The sequence below is a fragment of the Amblyomma americanum genome, chromosome 3 (genome assembly GCF_052857255.1).
Source record: "Amblyomma americanum isolate KBUSLIRL-KWMA chromosome 3, ASM5285725v1, whole genome shotgun sequence".
In the NCBI taxonomy this organism is placed as follows: Eukaryota; Metazoa; Arthropoda; class Arachnida; order Ixodida; family Ixodidae; genus Amblyomma; species Amblyomma americanum.
Window position 1 is genome coordinate 92853965 of NC_135499.1, and position 22694 is coordinate 92876658.

Sequence of the window (22694 nt, forward strand, 5' to 3'; positions counted from 1 at the left end):
CCTAAATCCTCAAATCTGAGAAAGCCTAAGTGTTTCTTCGTCCCACAAAAAGTATGCGCTCTTCGGTGTTAATATTCCGCCTGCCTTTGAGAGACTCCTACTCAAGATTCGTGACGCTTCCTTTGTTCTTCCTCCGGTGCTCCCACGTGGCCGACAGACCGGGCTTCATTTAAATAACGAGGTCTCACCTCCGCTGCTCGAGGGAATCAGAGCCGGGAGAAGAGGTCCCTGATTTTATTACGGCGTCCCGGCAGCACGTTAGCGGCACCGGAAAGGAAATAAAAGCAAAGCCGTCTCCGGTGATAGTTTTCCTCCTACACAGCGAAGGAGCGCATTACCTTGTTGAGCCGGGTGCACCGTGAATATTCTTGGACTTGCCGAACCCTATTTTGCTGCCATAGGATCGACTCAGTTTTAATGTACAACTAGAATTCATTATTTTGAGATGTGCGTCTTTCTGTACGGTTTCTCAACACGCTTTGGATAATATAGCGATATAAGGAGAGACCGGGTTCTAGAAAAAAATATTTTCAGAGCATGAGGCTGATCAAATATCAATGAAACTCCTACGTAGTCAAAATGCAGACAATATCTATGTTCATTCAGGTGACTCTTTCGTGGTGATGGATAAGTTTAAATTTTATATGATGAATCCCATGAAAGCACAGACAAGCAATATGCTGGTAAACGGTGATGTCGCTACTAATGCTGATGATGAAAAGCTGGGGGAAAAAGAGAGGATGAATTAAGGTTACCAGCTGTATCTGGCAGGTGAATAGGAAACTGCAAGTGGTTGTCGCAGAAAAATATTATTGAATAGTGGTATAAACGTAAACAGATATCTATTGTGTGAACGCAAGTAGACATCGACAAGCGCATGAATATCATTTATGTCGCAAAGAACAACTAAGGGCGGAATCTTAACGCGCTCGCTAAGAATATTGGTTTAGCTGATCGTGCATGTTTACACCGCTACAACATGCCTGATGGAGATTTTCTTTGGTTGTGGATATGATGTTACGTTGTATAAGTTCTCGAAAACGGCAAGTTTTTGCTGGCTTGTATGCACATTTGGGCAGCATGTGGGGAAATAATATACAAACAAAACACAGCGTATACCGTCCACCGTCGCCCCTTGCTGCGGCCGCCAGTTGCCAGTGTTCTTGCGCAAATGGCACCGACGGGTCTGCACCAGTACCAGAATCAAGTGTATGTTTTCCCCTTTCCGCCTTGTAATAGCTGTATGTCGCGTAAGGTATAAAACGCCTTTCAAAGAAAGCTTCTTAAGACGAACTCTTATAAGCCGAAACAGCACAAAACTTCGGTTTAAAATCACCTGTTAAGATGAATGGGAAGGCTCAACGAGGAAGTATATGAGTACGCTGTAGATGCTTATTTCTTGTCCCAAGAAAGCCTAGTTTGTTCTTGCAAGCTGATTACGGCGAACGCCGACCTACGACAAGCTAAGCAGTTGCGAACGCTTAAGGTTCTCTTAAAGCCTACCTGAAAATACGCTCAGCCTGAAAGGACACAACGAAGGACAACAACCATGCGCTGCGTTTTGAGTCGACCATCCAGCTTTCATTTTCCTATTCTAACGTGTGTTCTAGCGATTCAGCGAAACGCATATTTTTTTCCCTGTTAGTCCTGACTACATGGTGGTGGTAGTGGTTTTATTAAAAAATATTAGTGAAAAGGAAGGAAAAGATTTTTGCTAGCCCCGGCATCTGCCATCGATACTGAAGCACCTGAGCTAGGGCAGCGGAAATAAAGGACAGCAGGCAGAATGGAGAAATGAAATGAAAGAGGTGAGGGGACAGGAATAGAGGACAGTGGGAGAAGTAATATGTACAAACTATTTACACAATAAGTAATGTGTCCAGGTTGTGCGCGTGATTAGTTCATTTAAGAGGAATTAAATCACACACGCGCACAGCACTGTGTAGGTTACAACTGGAGTGGGGCGTCCAGTTATTAATCGTTCAAGGTAGAACTCGCGGAGCGTTCGGTCACTGCGTGTAACTACCTGACGGAGAACAGACGGGACGTCAAGCCCGTGTGTTCGAGGAATGCACAGAGGCTCACCAAAGTTCGCTCACGAGTGCGCGCACTGCCCTGCGGCCACAATAGCGTCTTGATGGAGTCTGGTAGTATGCCCTGCGCCCTATAGGCCGCGAGCATATCGCGACGAGCATCGGCGAACGAGGAGCAGCGAAGGAGCAGATGTTCTAGTGTTTCCACTGCACCGCATCCGTCACACACATCACTCGTCGCGATTCCGTGACGCACCCGTCGCTCCCCGGGCCACACGCAGCCAATGCGCGCGCGGAGGATCATTGCACGTTGCGACCGTGTAAGTGTGCGACAGCCGGTGACACTGTCGATGCGCTCACCTCCCGCGATGCGTGGGTCGGGGTGCTGCTTTCGGAGATGGTCGTGAATGGCCGCACGCACGTCCTCCAGCGCAAGGGGCAGATCGCTGGCAGGTAGTTGGTGTGCAGCGGTCGCGAGGTCGTCAGCTTCTTCGTTGCCGGCGATGCCGCAGTGACCGGGCACCCACTGTGCACGCACGGCACAACCTCTCTGCGCGAGGCGCTCGATGCGCGAGCGAATTTCCCGCACTAGTGGGGTACCGCGGCCATTAGATTGCAGGCGGCTGAGGGCGGCGCGGGAGTCGCACAGCAGAGCACTCCTGGGCGGCGGAGGGCCGAGGGTGAGCAGCAGGTCCAGCCCGAGCCGGATCCCCATCAACTCCGCCGTGGTGGAGGAGCCCAGGAAGGTTGCGTGTTGCTGGCTGTGCAGTCGCAGGGCGGGGATGGTGGCCGCCGCAGCAAGGGAGCAGCTGTCGCGGGCCACTGAGCCGTCGGTGTACACGAGGAGATGGTCCTGGAGCTCCTCGTGTATGACGGCTCTGGCAAGCTCCTGCACAGCGCAGAGGGGTGTGCTCCGCTTTCCCGCGATGCCGGCGATCTCTCGCTCTAACTCCGAGGCACCAGGCCAGGGCGCGCAGGAGCCGTAGGGGGGTGGGCCTTGGGTCAATTGCTCATACTCGAGCAGTGCCGCGCCCATTCGTGAGCGCGGGTGCGAGCGCATACGCTGCAGCAGCGAGCCGCCGTCCGGTGCGCGGTGAAGCCGGTCGATGTGATTCAGTGCCCTGCGCGCTGCTTGGAGCTCAAGGGGCCACGCTCCTGCCTCGGCCAACGTTGCGGCGCACTGCGAGTTTTTGGGCAGGCCTAGGCACACGCGCAGGGACTTGCGGTGCTGAAGCTCGAGCTTCTTCCAGCACGGCTTGCGCACCGTGACGAGCTGCAGCGCATAGAGCACCGCCCCCAAAGCTGCGGCATTGTATAGACGCAGCGCGGCTTGCTGGGAGATGCCCTGGCCTCGAGCGGTGAGATTGTGCACGGCGGCGGTGATCCTTTTCATCTGCAGACAGGCCTTGGTCGCCGCGGGGCGGAAGGAAAGGCGCCAGTCGATGTCCAGGCCAAGGTACCGCACCGATTTACGCCAAGGAATCGGAGTCCCGTCCAGTGACAGTGGCGCAAGGTGCGCGCGCGAGCGCGAAACGCAGGCCATGGCCACCGATTTGTCCGCGCTCAGCGACAGACCAAGGCCGCGCAAGCTGGCATCGATTGCGGTCAGGGCTCCCTGAAGGCACCCCCGCACGCGGAACGCCTCGTCCGGTGGTCCCCGGCACCACAGAGCTATGTCGTCTGCATGTATGGACATGTACACATGGTGTTGCCCGCTCGTGGGGACGGAGGCCGGCACCACCGACATGGCCACATTAAACAGAAATGGTGATAGGACAGAGCCCTGCGGCACGCCCATGTCGACCGGGCGAGGCTTGGAGAGCTTACCCCCTACTCGTACGCGCATGGTGCGCCCGTTCAGGAAGCCATGAACGTATCGCAAAAGGCGGCCGCTCACACCGGCCCCCTGAAGCACCGCGAGAATTGGTGCGCGGTGAACGTTGTCAAAAGCGCCCGAGACGTCCAGTAGCAGCAGCAGCGCAACCTGGCCTGCTGCCCTGGCATGCTCCAGCGCTGTAACAACGTCCGATATAGAATCAGCCGTGCACCGCATTTTTTTTTTTAAATAAATTCTTTATTTCACTCATGAAGTGAGGGAGTGCGGGAAAAAAAGCTGAAAATTCAGCTTGACTAGTTCCCAGCTCCCCAGATTACAAAAAATTCAAGAAAGAAAAGAGAGGACAAGGAAAAAAAAGTAAAATAAAATAAAATAATGGCAGAGCGGCATAATAAGAACACAAATCAAAATACAGAAATGCTTTGTTTACAAAGTCAGATCGGCTTGTACAAGGAAAATAAACAAAATAATTCTAATTAAACTGTATGATACACCGGTGATAAGCGAAAGTACATGCCGGAAAAAGCCCGAAAAAACAAGAACGTTACATAAGTAAAGGAAAGAGACGGAGAAAACAATGCGCATGAACAGAAAAGCGTTGCTCAAGGAAAGGTACAGCGTACATATGCAAAATGCTAGAAATACCCCATCATATGAAGGAATTGTTTCCTATGAACAGTAATTTCAGTTCTCTTTTTGAAGTTAACTCGGGAGTGATACCGTTTCTGTAACAGATATTTAACAAGTGTGGTAGCAATCTGTTTATCATTTGTCGTCCATAATCTGTCCTGCACGTTTTTACTAACCAAGGCTGTGTGCTTCTATATTCATAAGCTAGTGTCCTTTTACAAAGAGATGCCAACCGTAATAGACAATGAGTGTTGTTTTTTATTTCAATCCTATAACGCGAACACAAGCCGTGCGAGTATAGGCTGTCTATTTTCATTATGCAATATTTCGAGAACAAAAGGTGGGAAGGGTGACTTCTGGGAAACCCGTCTGCCGCTCGTCAAACAAATCAGCCTCCGCAGCCCGCTCGTTCAGACGCTGCAACGCCATATGCTCCATGAGCTTACCTGCCGCCGATGTTAATGCCACTGGCCGGTATCCGCTCAGCTCCGTAGGTGGGCGCCCTGCCTTTCGGATGGGACAAACGACCGCGGTTCGCCAATCCTCCGGTAGCTCCCCGCGTTCCCACACCAGGTTGATCTGCTGCAGGAGGATCTATCGTTGCTGCGCATCCAGGTTGCGCAGCATTTGGTATGTCACCCCGTCCGGTCCGGGCGCCGAGCGGCGGCGGCAGCGCTGCAGCGCATTGTTCAATTCCGCCGCGGTGAACGGCGCAGCACATGGACCTTCCGAGGCGACGGGCGAGGGACTGGCGGCGCTTCTGGGGCTCTCAGGAGCAGCTATGTTAGCGGCGTTTGCGGGGCTGGGCGGCGCGAACCGATCGGCAAACCGCTCTGCCAATTCTACAAAGCTGAGCCCGCTGGAGATTGCGAGGGCGGCCAGCGGTTGACGGTTTGCCTGTGGTTCGGTGATGCGCCGCAGGGTGTCAAACAGTCTCCGCGAGCTGACATCTTCCTGCATCCTTTGGCATAGTGAAGCCCACTGCCGGCGGTATAGCTTGTTGGCGTGGCGGCGCGATGCTGCGTCCAAGCGGTTGTAGACAGTCCAGTCGGCGGCTCTGTCCGTCCGTCGCGCCCGTCGCTCTGCGCGATCTCTCTTCTCGCGCAGATTGAGCAGCTTCATATCAGGTGTGGGCTGCCCTGCCCTTACCTCTGCTCGTTGGGTGGCTGCGAGAGCGCTTCGGACTAGACATGAAAAGAAATCTGCGCCAGTGGGCGCCGCCTCGTCGACCGCCCGCCGGAACGCACTCCAGTTGGTAATGGAGTAGGCACGTTTGGGGCGCGCCTCCATCGCAGTGGGTTCAATTAGGATGGAGTAATGATCCGAGCCCCAGAGAGATGGTGATCGGCGCCATGTCGCCTCGATGCCTCTGGATGCGAAGACAACGTCGATGCAGGAGCCGGTTGTTCCGCGTCGTCGAAAGGTGGGCTCGCCGGTGTTCAAGGGGGTGAGTCCCAGCTGCGTTGCTGCGTCGTGCAGGTCGTCTCCCCGCGCGGAGTGGCGCGCACTGCCCCACGCACTATGGTGGGCGTTAAAATCACCACAGATGATTTGGCGCGGGGAACAGCACGAAGACACAGCACGAAAACACAGCGCGTTCCACGCGACAGCTGGACGCACATAAACACTGGCCACCGACGTGTCAACACCACCGACGCGCACTGTCACCACCACGCACTCCTGGGCGTCAGATGTCGCCGCCGCCGAGCCGACGAGGGTGTGCTGGACGTCCTACCGCACGTATATCGCGCACCTTGATTTCCCGGGGCGATGAGATGTGACACAACAGGGCACTGCAGCACAGGTGGGTTCCTCGCACGTGGTGGCTGAGTTGTAGCCAATGTAGCCAGGTAGTCGCATCTGGGGCTCCCCGTCATGTGAACGTACGTACGTCTCCTGCAGCGCGATAACTTCCGGCGAATCCTGTGCGATGCGAACTCGCATTTCGGCGTACCGCGCCGCAAGTGAGCGCACGTTCCACTGCAGGATGGATGGTATGCGGGAGGGAGCCCGGCGGCTAGCCATCATGCTGGCTTATCTGTGCGGGAGCACCCGCTGCTTCTAAGCAAGCCCGGTGTCCATCGGTGCCCTTCGGGAAAAGTGCGCTGAGGGCGCGCAACGCCAGCTTTAGGCGCGCGATCTCCGCGTCCCGTGCGTCAGGGGGCTGGTCGTAAGAAACGGCCGCAGGCTCGGGCCGCGCTGTACGGGACGCCGGGCAACCGGATCGCTGCTGCCGCTGCCGGCGCTGCCGTTGCTTCTGTGTCTGCTGCTGCTGCTGCTGCTGCTGGGGTGTTCCCCTGACGACCTGCGCATAAGAAAGAGCGCGCGGCGTCTGCTGATGTTGCTGGGCTGGGGCCGCTGTCTCAGCCTGGACGACGGCTCGGACAACCCGCCTGGACATCGGGGTCATGGATGTGGCCATTAAAGTGGCCACGTGACGCTCTCGCTGCCAGTGCGGGCACGCTGGGTCAATGGCTGCGTGCCGCCCCCCGCAGTTAATGCAGCGGGGCTTGCTCGCGCAGGTACCAGGCTCGTGTGGCCCGCCGCAGCGCGTGCATCGGGCAGGAGCACGACACACCTCAGTGGCATGCCCCAGGCTGGCGCACTTGGCACACTGGAGCGGCCGGGGAAGGCAGGGGCGGACCGTGAGCCTGCGCTTGAATATGGTGATGAACGCCGGGGGTGTCGGCGCCGCAAAACGTAGAGCGAGTGTGCTGCCCGACAGAGACGCCGACACCATCGGTACCGTAGACTCCGCCGCCGCTAGCAGCCCCTCCGCCGTCCTGCGCCCGTCCACACCGAAGACAAGGCCGGAGCTTTGATTCCGAGGAGGAGGCTCCTTGGCGCAGACCGGCATGCCGCGGATGACGGCCGTGGCTAGCAGGGCCTGGAGAGCATCGCTGCTCCCCGCGTCCACTGCCACCACATTCCGCCGCATGTTTACCCGGACGGCGAGGACGCCCGGGCGGGATCCAATGTCCTCGGCCAACTCCCAGCCCTGTTCCCTGGTGAAGGCGGTGCCCCGGTTCGCCGGCGGAAACAGCACCGTCCCCACCAGGCTGGACGGGACCTCCACGGCAGCCGCGGCTCGCTCCAGGGCAGCTCTCCGATGCCGCTGCGCCTTGGTAGTGATAATGCGCCACGGGACCAGGCTGGCCCCAGCATCAGCGTCGCCGCTGCCTGCGGGGCATTGCTGCGGCGCGCCGCGGAGTTGGGCGCGCTCGCTGCCAGCAGACGAAGCCCCAGCTGCAGCCTGGTCTCGTTCGGCGGGATTTGGTGAGGTCGCACCCGTTTTTCTTCCGGACGCCGTCGCCCCACCAGCAACAGCAGCAGCATCAGCAGCAGGCTGGAGGTGGGCTCCATGGGGCTCCTGCTGGGAAGGCCCTGCTCCTTCGAGTGTGGAGGGAGAGGGAACAGTGACGGTGAGGGGCCTTCGAGCTTCCCGCTTGGCCACCGCGATGTCCCTTTTGGTTTCCGAGTCCCTCTCCTCCTCGGACCCCGTTGAGCGTCTCCGTTTCCGGAGAGCAGACTCGTCCATTGGGTGTGCACATGCACTCCTCGGCTGCAGGTGTCCGCGGTGAGCCCGCAGCAGCAGCATCAGGGGGAGAGGGCATCACAGCCGGTTCCCCAGGAGCAGCAATGGCGGCAGGAAGCGCAGGGGTGGCCAGAAATGGCGGGGAGGGAGCCGCCATGGAGTTCTGCGTCTGGTGAGCGAGCGCCATGGCGTCCCTCAAGGCTAGAACGCGTGGGTCCGCCGGCGACACGTCCAAGGTCCCGATGACGGACTCAAGGTTCTCCGAGGTGGTGATGAGCGCCGCCGTCAGGCACCTCACCATGTCCCGCAGATCAGCGATCTCGGCCTTCATTCGCCGAATGGTGCTGGACGACCTTCCTCTGGACGGCGTTCGTCTCCGTGATCGTGAGCGTGAGCGGCCTGCCCTGCGTTGCTGATTGTCACCGCCGAACACAGGCCTTCGCTCGTTCTCGGTGTCTGTGGCCTCCATGGGGAGACCCCGCAACGCCGCGAAGCCTTAGGCCCAGCGTCCGAAGGAGCAGAGAGCTAAAAAAACACGTCCGCTCGCTTCGAACGCCCACCGAAGAATCTTTTCTTTCCCTGACAATCAATTAAAAAGACATGACCAGCCGTGGTGGTTCACTGGTTGGTGCGCTCGCCTGCTGAGCCGGAGTACTCTGGTACGATCTGACTACATGGAAAACGAAACACTGTGCGAATGCCTATGTTAAATTAAACTCGGAGGAGCCAATAACCATTAGTCAGTCGCGCTGCATATCGAACGTTGAATGAGCCGCAATTTAAGCTACGGTCAAAATTCTGCACTGCCCGAACCATAATTTCTGCTGTTTATGCGAGAAGTGGAATATTCAGGGCATTCATAATGCTATGTATCTTTTGAGGCGGGCACAATCGTCTTTCTCATTTCTCGAAAGCTTTTTAATGACAGTAGTGCTAAAGGTGCTACACTGCATACTTCAACAGCTAGGTCGACCACTAATTCGTCTCTCGCACAGTCTGCTTACAATTTTTCTGCGGTAAACACGCACTCCTTCGACCGGCGCCATCGTACGGCGCCCCTCAGGATGGTAAAAGCGGATGTTGATCTTAGCGATGTTTTGTGTTTCCTTTTATTCTTAATTCCACTTAACTACACGCTCAACATGCTGCAATATGTTTACTCTCTCTGTGAGACCGAATTCGGCTCGCTTCGCTGACATCAGGTAGGACTATTTCATCAGCGCGATAGGAAGCCTCCCTTCTTTTCACTAAAATTGGGTACTTAACGAACCGTGCCTTCAATTAGAATTAATCTGTGAAAACTTTATATGCATATTGCTCATCTGCTTTCCTTTCCTTTTCTTCCTTAGATGTCTTTTAATATTTAATTGCTTTCTGTAAACTGCTCCCCTGATAGACTGTATTACGTTTTAACATGTCATGCGGGATTAAACGCCTCCCGTTCTTTTGCCTTGTTGACAGGCCACGAAAGCTATTGCAGTAATATGAGGCTATTATATCTTTATTTCTCGAATGTTGCCTGTGCTCGGAAGCCAAGACCGTTGCCTGTAATTTTTTCATAATCAGCGACAACCATCAATATCTCTATTTCAACTCGTTCTCTGTGATTCCTGTCGATTTTCGGGTACAATTAGTGCCACCGGCAAAGCATTACAATCTCACCCCATCAGTACGAGTCTTGAGCAGTTCAGCAAGATTGAAGCTATGTCATATGCGTTATAATGCGCAGTAAACATGTCCAACAGTTTTGCAAAAATTTCAATATTGGAATATTGTAGGGACCGTTATGAAAATATTTGAGGTAATGGTTCATTCTCCCGATCCGTAGCCAAATCTTTCTGTTTAAGGGGTTCCATCGCTCGCGTTAAGGAATGCTTACTGCCATCGGAAACCGATGAGCGACGTCTTTCACGACAGATAAAACTAGAGCGAAAAATTGATGGGGAATCTTACAGTATATGAAAAAATTGCGTCCTATAAACTCCTTCAGCTGAAAAAACTCTTGTCCACAATTGTTGGCTATGAATTAGCAGTCATTCATTCACAACTTCCTAGCTAAAAGAAGCGGGTTTTTCTAACAAAATTAGTGGTTACGAACACTTAACTACTTTTGTTTCACTCGAAAATAGACCTTTCATTACAAAATTTACAAAATGAAGCTTCTTTGGTATTTTTATGTTTTCTTCGCCAATTTACTTTTCGAGGTGATAAAAATTGTTAGGCGGTTTAGTCCTTCGCACGTGCTCATTCTATTACACAAAGAATAATCAAAGTTATACAGCTCAAGAATATGTCTGGATGACAGTGACTCATATATTTTTATGTACATTTTTGAGACACCCAAACTGTATGGTCCAGTTTTGTGCTTACTTAATTTGTCGAGTAAATGTCAGGCATTGCAGTGCTGGTGGTCGTTGAGGCGCACCAAATAAAGGAACAGCGCACAACTTATTTTTTAAGAAGAAGGCAATTTGAACGCGTCTTCGTCACCAGAAACATTTTAGCCGTTCCAACAAAGTCAGAATTTATGTCAACAAGGTGCTCAGTGTGGTGCAGATGCTAAGGACGTCATTTTTCTCATTGAAGTGAGCTCATCCTGGAAGCCTGTCGCTGGACTTGGTGCTTGTAGCGATCCGTTTCTTTCAATTAGCCCCGAGTGTCGACTGCTATTCCCTAGATTCACTGGACAGCTCAGGTGCGCACTATCCTAATGACATAATCTTGATGTCAGTTAGGACCTATAGTATCTATAAGAAAATAGATAAACATAGTTGAGGGTTCGACGGAAACCCGTCTGACGAAGGAAATTCAGCATATCCTGAAACGAACACTCGCCAAAGTCATATAAGAAAAAACCTAAAAGCACTGACATTTCGGCACCACTACGGGTGCCTTGTTCACAACAGGATGAAAACAAGATGGGCTGCTGCTTATGAAGGAAAAGCGTTACGTATGGTACGGATGAACATCTCGGGCAGATTGCCCTGTGTCCAGTTATTCGCTTGGCTGGTCATTTGTATGTGAAGGGATTCGTTGAGCACGCGAGTAGAAAATGATTTTTCTTTTTCAAGTATGCGCGCGGAATCCCAGTCAATCAAGTGCCCCACGTTTTGGCTGGTGTTCGGCGAGAGTGTTAGAAGTCACTTTTTTGTTTCTGACGTCAGGCTGGTGTTATTTTAAACGTCTCTGGAAGTCCCCTGTTTCGCCTTTATAAGCTGTACCGCATTCTTTGCAAGGAATTTGTAAACTACCCTAGTGTAGCTTGTCTTTTCAAGCGGGTTCTTTACTCGTACCAGATGGTTTCTGAACTTGCTGGATGGGACATGGGCAACTTGGATATCGCAGACAGCCAGTATTCGGCATAACGTCTCGCTGACACCAGGGGCATATGGGATGGTTGCACGTGTTTTCTTTTTGGCTGCTCTTGCTTCGGCTGGAGGAGCCGCAGCGTGTCGTTCTTGTGACTATAGTAATTGACGCGGGTATCCGTTCTTTGTCAGCTCCTTTCTTAGGCGGCGGACTTCACGAGTTCTTTTGATTGGGCTTGAACAAAGCTTGAAGGCCCGATTGTAAAGCGCCGCGGCAACTGAGCGTTTCTGTCCTATTGGGTGCGGAGAAAGAAAATTAAGGTACTTACCTGTGTGAGTTGCCTTCCTGCACACGCTCGTTGTGATGCCGTTCGCTGTTCGCTCGATGAGGACGTCGAGGAAATGGAGGCGCCCAATGTTCTCTTCTTCTGTAGTGTATTGTACGCTTTCATGAAACGAGTTCAGGTGCCGTAGAAATTTTGTTTCCCGCATACTGTCGTCGGACGACGCAGAAAGAGTCGTCAACGTACCGCAGGAAAAACCTAAGTGGTGGGTCGAACGACACAAGCGCACGACTCTCGATTGCTTCTATGGCCAGGTTGGAGCAGACTGCGGAAATGGAGGCTCCCATTGCTCTCCCAAAAATCTGCATGTATATCTTCTTGTTGAACACAAAGTATGCGTTTGACAGGCAAAATGTTAGGAGCCGGCACAGGTCGTCTGTTTCTTTTGGCGTACGTTGTGGCAGAGATAAATCGTTGTTCCGGGCATTCCTGCAACACTGGACTGCGAACTCCACAGGCACGCATGTAAACATGGACCTGACTTCGAATGACACAATAATGTGATCATCACCAAAAGTCAGATTCTTCAGTTTGTTAATGAAGTGTGCCGAGTCTTTGACGTGCGTAATCGTGTTTGCTGCCAAAGGCGACAGTACACGGTGGAGCTATTCCGACAACTTGTTCAGTGGTGACCGTGTGAAGACAACAATCGGGCGTAGGGGTACCTCCTTCTTGTGTACCTTGGGCACCCCGTATATAGCTGGCGCCGAGCCGTTGTGACAAAGTAGGCGATTGTAAATATAGCCCTTGTCGGGGGGGGAGGGGGGGGGGTAGGGATCAACTTGAAAACGTCAGTAAGAAGCTTCTGCAGCTCGGTTTAGATTTTCTTTGTAGGGTCTCGGGCCAACTTGGCCCGAGATAAATAGTTCGTGCGTAGTACTCCTTGTGATAAAAAGACTCATGCAGCTTGCATGATCTACAGTGCCAATCCTTGTCACATACAGCCTCGGTTTTCAGTCGCGTCACTGCCATCTCGACTACAGTCCAAAATTGCTACTGCCTATACGGTAACCATCACAAACATTCTCTCATAACAAGAAACTGCTGCGATATTTTAGCTGTTCGCGCATCCGCCACGCATGCAGTATACGTATCGAGTTTGATCTCTAGTGCTCGCGGGTACCAAGCAGTTTTCCAGTGCGAAGAAGCTTCCCCTAGCTCACCTAGTGTTTCATTGTGTGTTCGGCGAAATGCTTACAAAACAAGGGCATTTCACTGTATCGTGTGCAAACACAAACACTTTATTCACGCCGCCCCTTGGCTCGTCTACCGATGCGCCATAAAAAATACAAATCGTCATAGGCACACACCTACGCTCATGCATGAGGTTAAATGACATCGAAGAAAAGCGAGTGTGCTAGGTACAGCATACGAGGCGCCTGGTAAGCTTACTGTTTTCCTGCCCTGTTTGTTCAGCCCACCGCCCGGAGTTTCTACCAAACAAGCAGCTTTATGACGCTAACGTCGTTTCCGCATTAACCCTGCCAAAGCGGGCGTATGCGTGCAGCTGCTATTGGCTTGCCCGTTTCCGGACTTCCACCATGCAATCGTTAGGGGTAATTCACCAGGGGACGAAGCGAGGCGCAACAAACGTAAACTCTGTCCCCTAAGCGCACCGCTGTTTGTCATCACGACGGCAGTTGTTGTCGATGAAGATGCGCGTTCGCGTTGCGCTCATCGTGCACCGGGGTCTCCGTCGGGAGTACCGTGACAGTGGTTTAGTTTTCCTCGGTTGTGTTGATTGTTCGGTAGTTGTTTCTCGAACAAGTAAGTTTTCCTGTCGCTGCAACGAGTTGCACCGACGCAGCAATTCCTGCTTTTCTTCAGCTAGGAAACTTCGCTAGTTGTCTCTTTATCAAACACTAATCTCATTACTCTTTCTGTCGCCCGTTAGTGCAGCCGTGCGCAAAAGAGGACGCGGCTAAATGCCACTGGACGATCGAGAGCATTCTTTACTGATAGGTTGGAAATGATTACTGATCTTATATTTACTGCTTGTGCAAAAATTAACAGCTTGCTGATATATGTTGATTCAGAAAATAAACATTTTCCTTCCTACATCCAAGGCTAGCAACTAAAACTCGCCCAAATATCATTGAAGTGGTTCTGGGCACTTTTACGAAAGGGCGTCTGTCAATGTGCACATATTGCTGTTAGAGCACTGCGATGAAGCCCATTTCAAGATGAAGGGAGATGAATTGACTTCCGTGTCTCTTAAAGCTTTTTACTTCATTTTGCCTGGAGCAGTGCAGCAGAACGCAATACAGGCTATCAAGTGATCCAGAAATTAAGCGTGACATTTTACTGAACGCCTTTTCATTGAAGGCCGCATTTATTATTGGCTTTTATGTTCAGCCCTGTATCTATATGAGTTTCGAAAACTAGCTCTTTACAAATGACGAACGTAAAAAAACAAAAACAAACTGTGCAGTCGGCCTTGATTGGAAATAGTGGCGGTCAAGAGGGCAAACCTCGAGGCAAAGCCTTGAGGGGAGTAGAGTATTGCGTTGCTTTGCTGGGGAAAATGAAGCAAAAGATTAACATAAGTTCTCATCGCCGTTTTTTCTTCTTTTTCATTCTTTCAGAGTACGACAGAGGTGCTTGAACTGCCGACGATCGGCGCCGTCACGTAAGTTGTACTTCTATACCCTTCTTTGTAGCCCCCTCAAACTATTTTTTCGTGGTACTGTAACGAGCAAGCGCAATGTCATAGAAACATTTGCGCGCACGAGAAACGATGACTGCCACAAAATTCACCATCATCAGCATGATTACGCCCATTGAAGGCCAAAGGTCTCTCCCATGTCATCAACCCTGTCCTCTGCCAGCTGCGGCCACTGTATCCCAGGAAACTTCTTAATCTCATCCGCACACCAGTGGTTATCTTCCTTTAGTATTACATGCCCTGCCCAAACCCGTTTCATGCTCTTGATTTCGACTATGACGTCATTAACCCACGTTTGTTTTTTCACCCACTTTGCCCGCTTCCGGTCTCTATATGTTAATTCTAGCAGGAAAGTATTGCGTGCTTCATAACCACACACATAATGCTTATTGAACTGGCGGTGTTTTACCCACTTCAAGGTGAGCACGACTGTGAGAAAAAAAGGTGAAAAAGCTTCAGTTTTATGAAAGTAGCACACAATCTGGATCGAATATTAGTCTCCGAATAATATCTCCGTAGCGTACACAAGCACATCTTCCTAGCACGCCATGCGAACAGCAGAGCAAATGCTGGCTCTCCCTGGGAACTGTTTTAATCTCCGCATGATTCCAAGTTACGCAAAAATGCGAAGGTATTGAACTACATATCTACTTACTTTTTGGCACTGAATTCGTTTTTGCGAAAAGTAAAAAGATGAAGCGTTATTTCTAATTTTACTGAAGTAGCTACGCCAACATAAACAGTTGAACGCTCCGGATGATATGGCAAATCAGTGTGATATACTCAATGCAAGTGATCTGGGGATAATCAGATGGCGTTGAAATTTCTTTGCGTGAAAGAAAATATTGTTGCACAACCTAGCTCTCTATTGTGGTCTTCTTCACTGTGTCAAGAAACATGAGAAAGACACGGTTTATTATTTGTTAGGGAACGGCACGTTGTACTACCTCCCCAATGTCAGGAAAAACGATCTTTCACATTTTTTTGTATATTCCTTTGTTTTTGTGTTAAATCTCAACCTTCTCCCATTTGAGCACCCAACAGGAGTTTTAACAATTTCGCGTTAAACACAATTTCTACCTGAAGAATGCCTTTAGAAATAGCAGATTGACCATACGCACAACCTAAACGATACACTGCGGTGTAAAATGCTGCAACCTTACCACTATTTATAAAAGATCTCCACTATCGACTGTCGGTGGTTTAAATTTTATTACAACCCCTTATTCTATCAAAGCAAGAGTTTCCTTCTCGGTTTTTGGTTGGATGGTTTATGGGATTTAATATTCCAAATGGACTGAGTCTTCCAGGTTAGCTTTCGGTAATTACTATACTGTGCAATACAGGCCGCGTCTTTGACAAATACCAAGACCGTATTTTTCATTTTTACTTATGTCGCATGCAGAGGTGCGGAATGTCGGAAAAGGGATTTTCATTGGAGGATGAAGAATATACAAAATACAATAAAAAGTACGAATATACTAGACGAATACGCAAAGTACAATATATATTTCTTGTTTGGCGGGCCCTTTTCAGTCAGCGCTCTGTGTGTCTTGTGTGTCCCTTCTGCGGCCATGTCTTTTGCGCGGTTTAAACCAAATACAATGTAACTAAAGATTAAAAAGACTGAAAGCAAAACTAATGTCATTTCTTCATTTTCTGCTCATTTAAGAGCAGTTTTAGAATTATTTTTAAACCACATAATTTTGTTGGATAATAAAAGCAACCTGTCATTGCTACTACTTTCGACTGTAAAAGTAAATATGATCCCTTGATGTGAAACTTACAGAAAAAAAAATTTGCAGTCCGTTCTACAATCTAAGAAATCATCTCTGAATGCAGCCGCGTTTTCAACATTTCTTGTCACATTCCGAGGAGGCGGATCAGTGTACCGGTAGGTCTCTAGTGCATTAAACACGGTTTTCGGACGTACGGCTGAACTTATAATCCTGGCTCTTTGTTATGGTCCTCATTTCAAAGATTCAGTGTAGAAGGGCAACCTCACAAAACAGTGTCATTCTTGCAGACACAAAAGCGAAAATCTGTTAGATCACTCTAACGTCCGCTGAGAAAACTTAGTAAAGAAAAATTAGTAGTGTACATGCAGAACAAGGGCTGTGTTGATTGACGGCAAAAAAATTTGCTACGAAACTTCTTAGCAGGTTGATATTATCCCACAGCAAAACGGCAGTTGCCTCTCAAGCACCAACTCAGATGCACTTCATTTTACGCCATGAAATGCGTGATATTGATAGATTTGGATACCGGAAGCACTGAATCCTTTGGAGGCTGTGTTTTGGCGATATTAGTCTGTTATGAGCCCTGAAGGTACCCTTAAGAAATATTTGTGAGTGGTACTGCGAGAAGCATGCAGATATCTATTCTGGAAAGATTTAGGAAGTGGAAACACTGCCGTGTATAATAAATAGACATTACAGTACATAAAAAAGGAGGAATGAAATAATATGGGGCCTACAATCACCTCGCGGCGCCTTCTAAAATTTATCCTCATTGAGCTTACTTTTTCCGCCACTATCGTGGGGCGCTGATGGCTCGGTGAGAGGCCCTTCTTTCTGGCGAACAAAGGGAGCAGGTTGCGGGAATCGCTAGTCGATACGCATCGCATGCATGGCGCCATAGTCGGTAGCGACGAGAAAGAGTTTCACTACAGTGTCCCTTTGTGTGATGCTCTTAGCACCGTCGGTGACTGCGGGAATATAGGCACAGCTTAGTGCGTGCGGCCGCATACGCCTCACTGCCTGAACATGGCGTGCTTCCACGGTCCTCTTTTCAAGACTGGGTTCTGCGAGCGTGCCCGCCTGGTTCCGCGCGCGTCACGTAGAACAATGAGATTCTTTTGTAGTCACCGTGCGAAGAATAACATTTGCATTTGGCGTTGATTTCCATCCCTCAACGGGGAACAAGAGAGAAGGTGGTGCTTGAGGAAGCGCACCCTTCTGCCAAAGGCTGCTGACGCGCACAATACAATGAAAGTGATGAATGTAAGCTTGATGGGAAAAGGGAAATTGAACGCCGAGTCCGAGGCCCCGCAAGCGTTGTGTGACGGTGTGGTCGTCATAATGGTTGAGATTAAGTTTTAACTGTGAAAGAAGACTCGGTGTTAGCAAGAAAAAGACAAATACAACAATACAACGCGCGTGTACACATCTGTGGCAAACCAAGCCTAGCCAGGACAAGACATGACACTGATCGTAAAAGACATCAAGAGAGACTGGTTTATCGGGCAATTTATGAAGTTTGGTTCCCTCAGAGCGAGCACGCTTCTCCAACATATCTTGGCTCCAGCGGGGCAAGAAACACAAGTTTCGATTGAAAGGACCGTGTAATCGAAGAGAAAGAAGAAAATTTTATAACTCACAAATTATGAATCACGTAACCTAAACACCCTTTCATGCCACGCCTGCTATTTTCACCGCGCTGAAAACAACCGCACATGTTCGAGGGATATCCTCTTCCTACTGTTCGTACAGTGCCTACTGCAAGAAGACTGAGCATCGTTAAGCAGAATACGGTCTATAGTTTATGAGGTTTAACATCCCACAGCGACTCAGGGACGCCGTAGTGAAGGGCCCCGCAAATCATGGCCACCTGGGGTTCTATAACGTGCACTGACATCGCACAGTACACGGGCCTCTAGAATTTCGCGCCCATAAAAATTCGACTGCCGCGGCCGGGATCGAACACTCATCTTTCGGGTCAGCAGCCGAGCGCCATAACCACCGAGCCACCGTGGCTACAGTTAAGCAGAATAAATGCTCGCTCCTAGCACTCGCGTGTAACACGTACTTACAGCGGGCGTGCGACACCGTACCGGTGGGGGCCATGCCCTAGGTTCTTGGGTGTGCGCAGTCTCTCTTGGTGAGCTGCGTTAGGCGTTCACTGCCGCAGCTCTTACACCATTCTTGCGACCAATGCTTGTTTTTCCGTCTTTAGTGATGTTTTCCTGTGGTAGCTTAAATCTCTCCCTGATTTACAGGCTCTGCCGAAGTGCAAAAGAGCATGTCTCATACGCCTTCGTTGTACACTTCATTGGCAATAAAAACAAAAAATGTGAAATGGTTCCGCGTATTCTTTTTCGAACTAAAATGCATGAAATTACGTGTTTTCAGGATTACGGCGGGTATTTGACTGCTACTAAAACGTGCGCTGAGATCTGAATAAATTACTTTTCCCGTAGCGGACCAACTGAAAGGAATAAATTCTAATCGACGAAATATTTATACACGCCTAAGGGGGATTTTGCAGGGCCAGTGGGAAGATAGTCCAGCCTAGATACTGCAACCGTACTTATAACGGATGCTTGCTTGTCACGAACGAGGGTGGTGCTGCCGTCAAAGTGAGTAAAGGGGCAATATCACTCTGCCTGAAGTAGAACAAACAGCCTAATTCGAAAACCGGTTACAGCAAACGAGTAGGCGCCATAAACTCGTCCCACACTCTAAACGCTTGCCCTTCTTACAAGAGCTGATACTGAAGAGCGTACCCCTAACCACCACAGTACTTCTAACAACGTGCTAGTGACACCCACCCCCACTCTCACACGGAAAGAAATTGGTGAGTCATAAAAGCAATGAATAAAGAGGCGAACGCATACAATATCGAAGAAACTACACCGCTTTACGTGTTTTGCATCTTGCTTCCTTCAAAAGGCCATGCCTTGAAAGACGACACCTGCGCTGGTGGAAAGCACGCAGCAAGGTTTGCGTTATGATGTTTCTTTGTACGGGCATGGACAGCAGCGGCCGATGGTTGACTCTAATTATTGCCAAGTTTAGCCAGCCCCAGTGATTTGGGAGCAATGGTCTCGTGCGCTGCAGGCTTAAGAGCAGCGCCCCTGGATGACGCACGATTTCATTTTTTTCCTTCGACTAGGGACAGCTTTGTTTTATGGATTTAACGTGTTACAGCGACTCAGGCTACTAGGGACACCGTAGTGGAGCGCTGCGGAGAATTTAGACTGCATGGGGTAGATGTCTTGGTTCCTGTCTCTAAGTTTTCCGCCAACGAAATGGGGAAGGCCGACATAATAAAATTAATCGTCGAGTTCATGCAGAATCCAATTTGTACACAGGGTTATATACCCATAAACGCTGGAGGAGTCTGTCGAACATTCTCTGTTAGACGCATGTTGACTTGTTGCAAAGAGCGGTCACTGCACAGCTGACGAGCTGTTATGTCGCATGGGTACAATTCATTGGTGCGGATGAGGGCGCTCTAATCGCAGAGTCATGCACTGATGAAGCCTTGGTAGGCAAGCTACGAGAAGACCACTGCTGCCGCGGATCCGATGAAGGCGATATCGAGGAAGCGGCCCTGTCACCAGTTGCCGTGAACGCTTGAAGAGCAATTAGCTACACGCGTCCGTAAAGGAGCTTGCTGGGAACATGAGTCACAGCGAGGAGGCTCTGACCGCGAAAGGGAGCCAGCTTAGAAAGCGCTGTTATGGGGTCTATTTTGAAGAAGGAGAATAGCATAACAAACCTTTTAAATGAATAGACATGACTTAAGTTAGAATTTGCATTTTTGACAGCAATATAAAAAGCCCACGTAGTACAGCTTCAGATACAACAACCGCTATCCAGGTGATGGTAAGCATCGTTATTTGTGGCCTCGACTCTCTATCGAGGAGTCTCAACTTGTTTCTATAGCAGCTTTTTTTTTCGCGCCGAGTGGCAGGCTTTTAACGGGACCTTTGTTAAGCTTAGGGGCTTGATAGGACAAATCAGCAATTTCTGAGGGTACCTTTCTCCTGCCGATCATTTCTTGAAGTTGTGGCAATCTGTCAGCCTTTGACGAATACCCGAAGTGATGATATGCAAGCTTTTTATGGCACTGCACAATTTAAGTACACTGTGAAATAGCTGAAAAAACAGAAACAGTAGTCTTGACGCCATCGTCGATGGAGGAATTAGTGCCGCTTTTTATACATAGCTGGTGATCGCGTGAGCTCATCAAGTATTGCTAAACCTCTACGGCACTGTACCAGACTGATAGCTCAGGACATATCTGGTAGGCAGCCTGTAAAAGAAAAACAAACACTGATCAGAAAAGCCGAATTTAAAGCACACACTGAAGTAGAACAAAGACATAGATATGTCGTAATATTATTATTAAGAGCTTATGCGGGAAGCGGAGGGAAATATATGTGCAAGGAGATACGTTAAATCAAATGCATGACTCTAATATTCCCTCTTAAAAGCACTGTAGTACTACAAAGTTTTCCAGTCATCGTAGAATCTCACGCTTTCCGGTACCGTGTGGCCATTAGTTGTGGCGGAAACCCTCGCGGCGGCAACACACTGCTTCTTTTTTACTCTTCTGCATTTGGCACAGTTCAAAACACACCGAAACTAGCACCCTTCGACGGCCAGCTTGAAAAAGTTGTTTGCAATCTGTGCCAGCCACGAGGTACGTTGTGCACATACTCAAATACTCATTTGCTGCAAGCCAACAGGAGAAGTGTTTTATTATATGCAACAATGTATTGGTATTCGGGAAACTGAATACCGATACCATTTGCTCTGCCTGTCCTAGCATGTGAAGGAGGGTCCGATTACTTCCTCTGAAGAGGTTTAACGCCGCTGCCGAAGTTTTGCTGCGCTTTCCAAGCGTAGCCAGCCGGCCATATCAACTTCCCCAAGCAAAGTAGTCTAGAGTCGGTCACGTTCCTCATGCATCATAAAGCTGTAACGCAGGCACTGAATGCCCGCTCATCATAATCATGATAGTAACTGTGTATACTGTAGGACAAAGGCCTCTCGCATATTAACGCTGTCCCACGCCAGCTACGGCACCTTTTACCTTCAAACATGATTTCATCTACCCACCTCATTCTCTGCAGCCTCCTTTACGCTTCCCTTAATGCACGCACTATTAAAAGGCAATACCACAAGTGATAATATAAATCAGTTCATGAGGCTGGGCTATTTGGTTTCATATGGCTGCAAAATTAGTACAAAAAAACGTGCCAAACAGGAGAGAAAGTACGAGCGCTAATAACTACTCCTATTCCTGTTTTGAACCAACTGCAGTAAAGGTTGAGTTGGTAGTTAAGCTTTTGTTCCATCTCCGGTTCAGTCCTCGCATTTTTGGCGCTATTATTGGTCATGATAACATACAGCTGAGAATAAACGGGTTAAGAGCCTTATTAGAGTAATTTGCTTGTTAGTAATATCGTGTTATAAAGAACTTTCAGGAATCAAAAAGCCCAATAATACGGGGCCACTCTAAAATGTACAGACAGAACACTATTTCCTGCATGGACAAACTTAGAGAGGTACAGGGAAGCTTAGTGGCTTAGCCCATTAATCAGCGAGAGCTGATTGAGATTAGCGGCCGAGATGTCTGGATTGGTGCAAGTCCACATTAAGGCCGCCTCACGGTTGTCGGCAGCTACGCCGGGGCCGCAGGCGACAGCTTTGCTATCCTCCCGATGGCATCTTCAGAGATTAGCGCTAACAGCAAAGTCAAGCCGCGTTCATGGAAGGATTAGGACTCCGCAGCATGGCACGGCTGCCCACGCGGCTCCAGTTGGAGGCTCGGTCGACTCCGTCTCCACCCCTGATGCGAACGACTGCCGCCCCTCTCTGACTCGAGAAGGAGCATACAAAACCATCCTCGTCAATAATTCATGCGCCTCTTCGTATGCGACAGTTCCCGCCTTCTCGCCACGCCGTGCCAGATGCCGAAACGGACATGTCAGATGCTAAGCTGTACAGTCGCCTTGTGATACACCAAAACTGTCTAGTGATACCGCCATCTCGGCATTCGTTTCTGATAGATATGGTACTGCCAACTCGGACGGCAGTGCGCTCGGCGCAAGCCTAGAGGCGCTACTTTACACCCACGTCATTAGAAAGAACGTAGAACGGCACTCAAATTTTAACGCAATAGCGTTCAGGAGCCCGTGTCGCTGAAAAGTCAGCGTCAACATCAGCTTCGTAGACCGCGAGCGAAAAGTCTACGAAACATTCATAGATGAACATCCAAGGTGGCACGTGGGCCACATATGTCATGGGACCGCGTGGTGTGATCACAACCGGCTCATCGAATTGTGATCTAACTAGCTACCGTGGCAGGCGGAAGTTATATTATTGTTTGGTCGCTAGAGGTTGCTCGGAAGAGCTACCTGGGTCTTATAAGCCCCACCTGTAGAAGCACCACTGATGGCAGAGGAGTAGCGCACCCCTTACCTGCTCCACCACCATGCCAGTAGTGCTATGAGAACTCTCTCGGGTCTATGAATGTAAACTAAATAATGGGCGAATAATCCATTTATCGCTATCACGTCATACCCTTAAGACGGAGCTTAAGTGTCCCCA

At 49.9% G+C, this 22694-nt stretch overlaps 1 protein-coding gene across 2 annotated transcripts in view; it reads left to right on the forward strand.

Annotated features, from left to right (window-relative positions):
* The window catches only part of LOC144124730 (diuretic hormone receptor-like), a 328464-nt gene that overhangs the window by 74665 nt on the left and 231105 nt on the right, over positions 1 to 22694 (forward strand). For both annotated transcript variants that reach the window (XR_013313270.1, XM_077657587.1), the window contains exon 2: positions 14273 to 14316. The gene's annotated coding sequence lies outside the window, so the exon portion shown is untranslated. The remainder of the gene's footprint in view (positions 1 to 14272; positions 14317 to 22694) is intronic.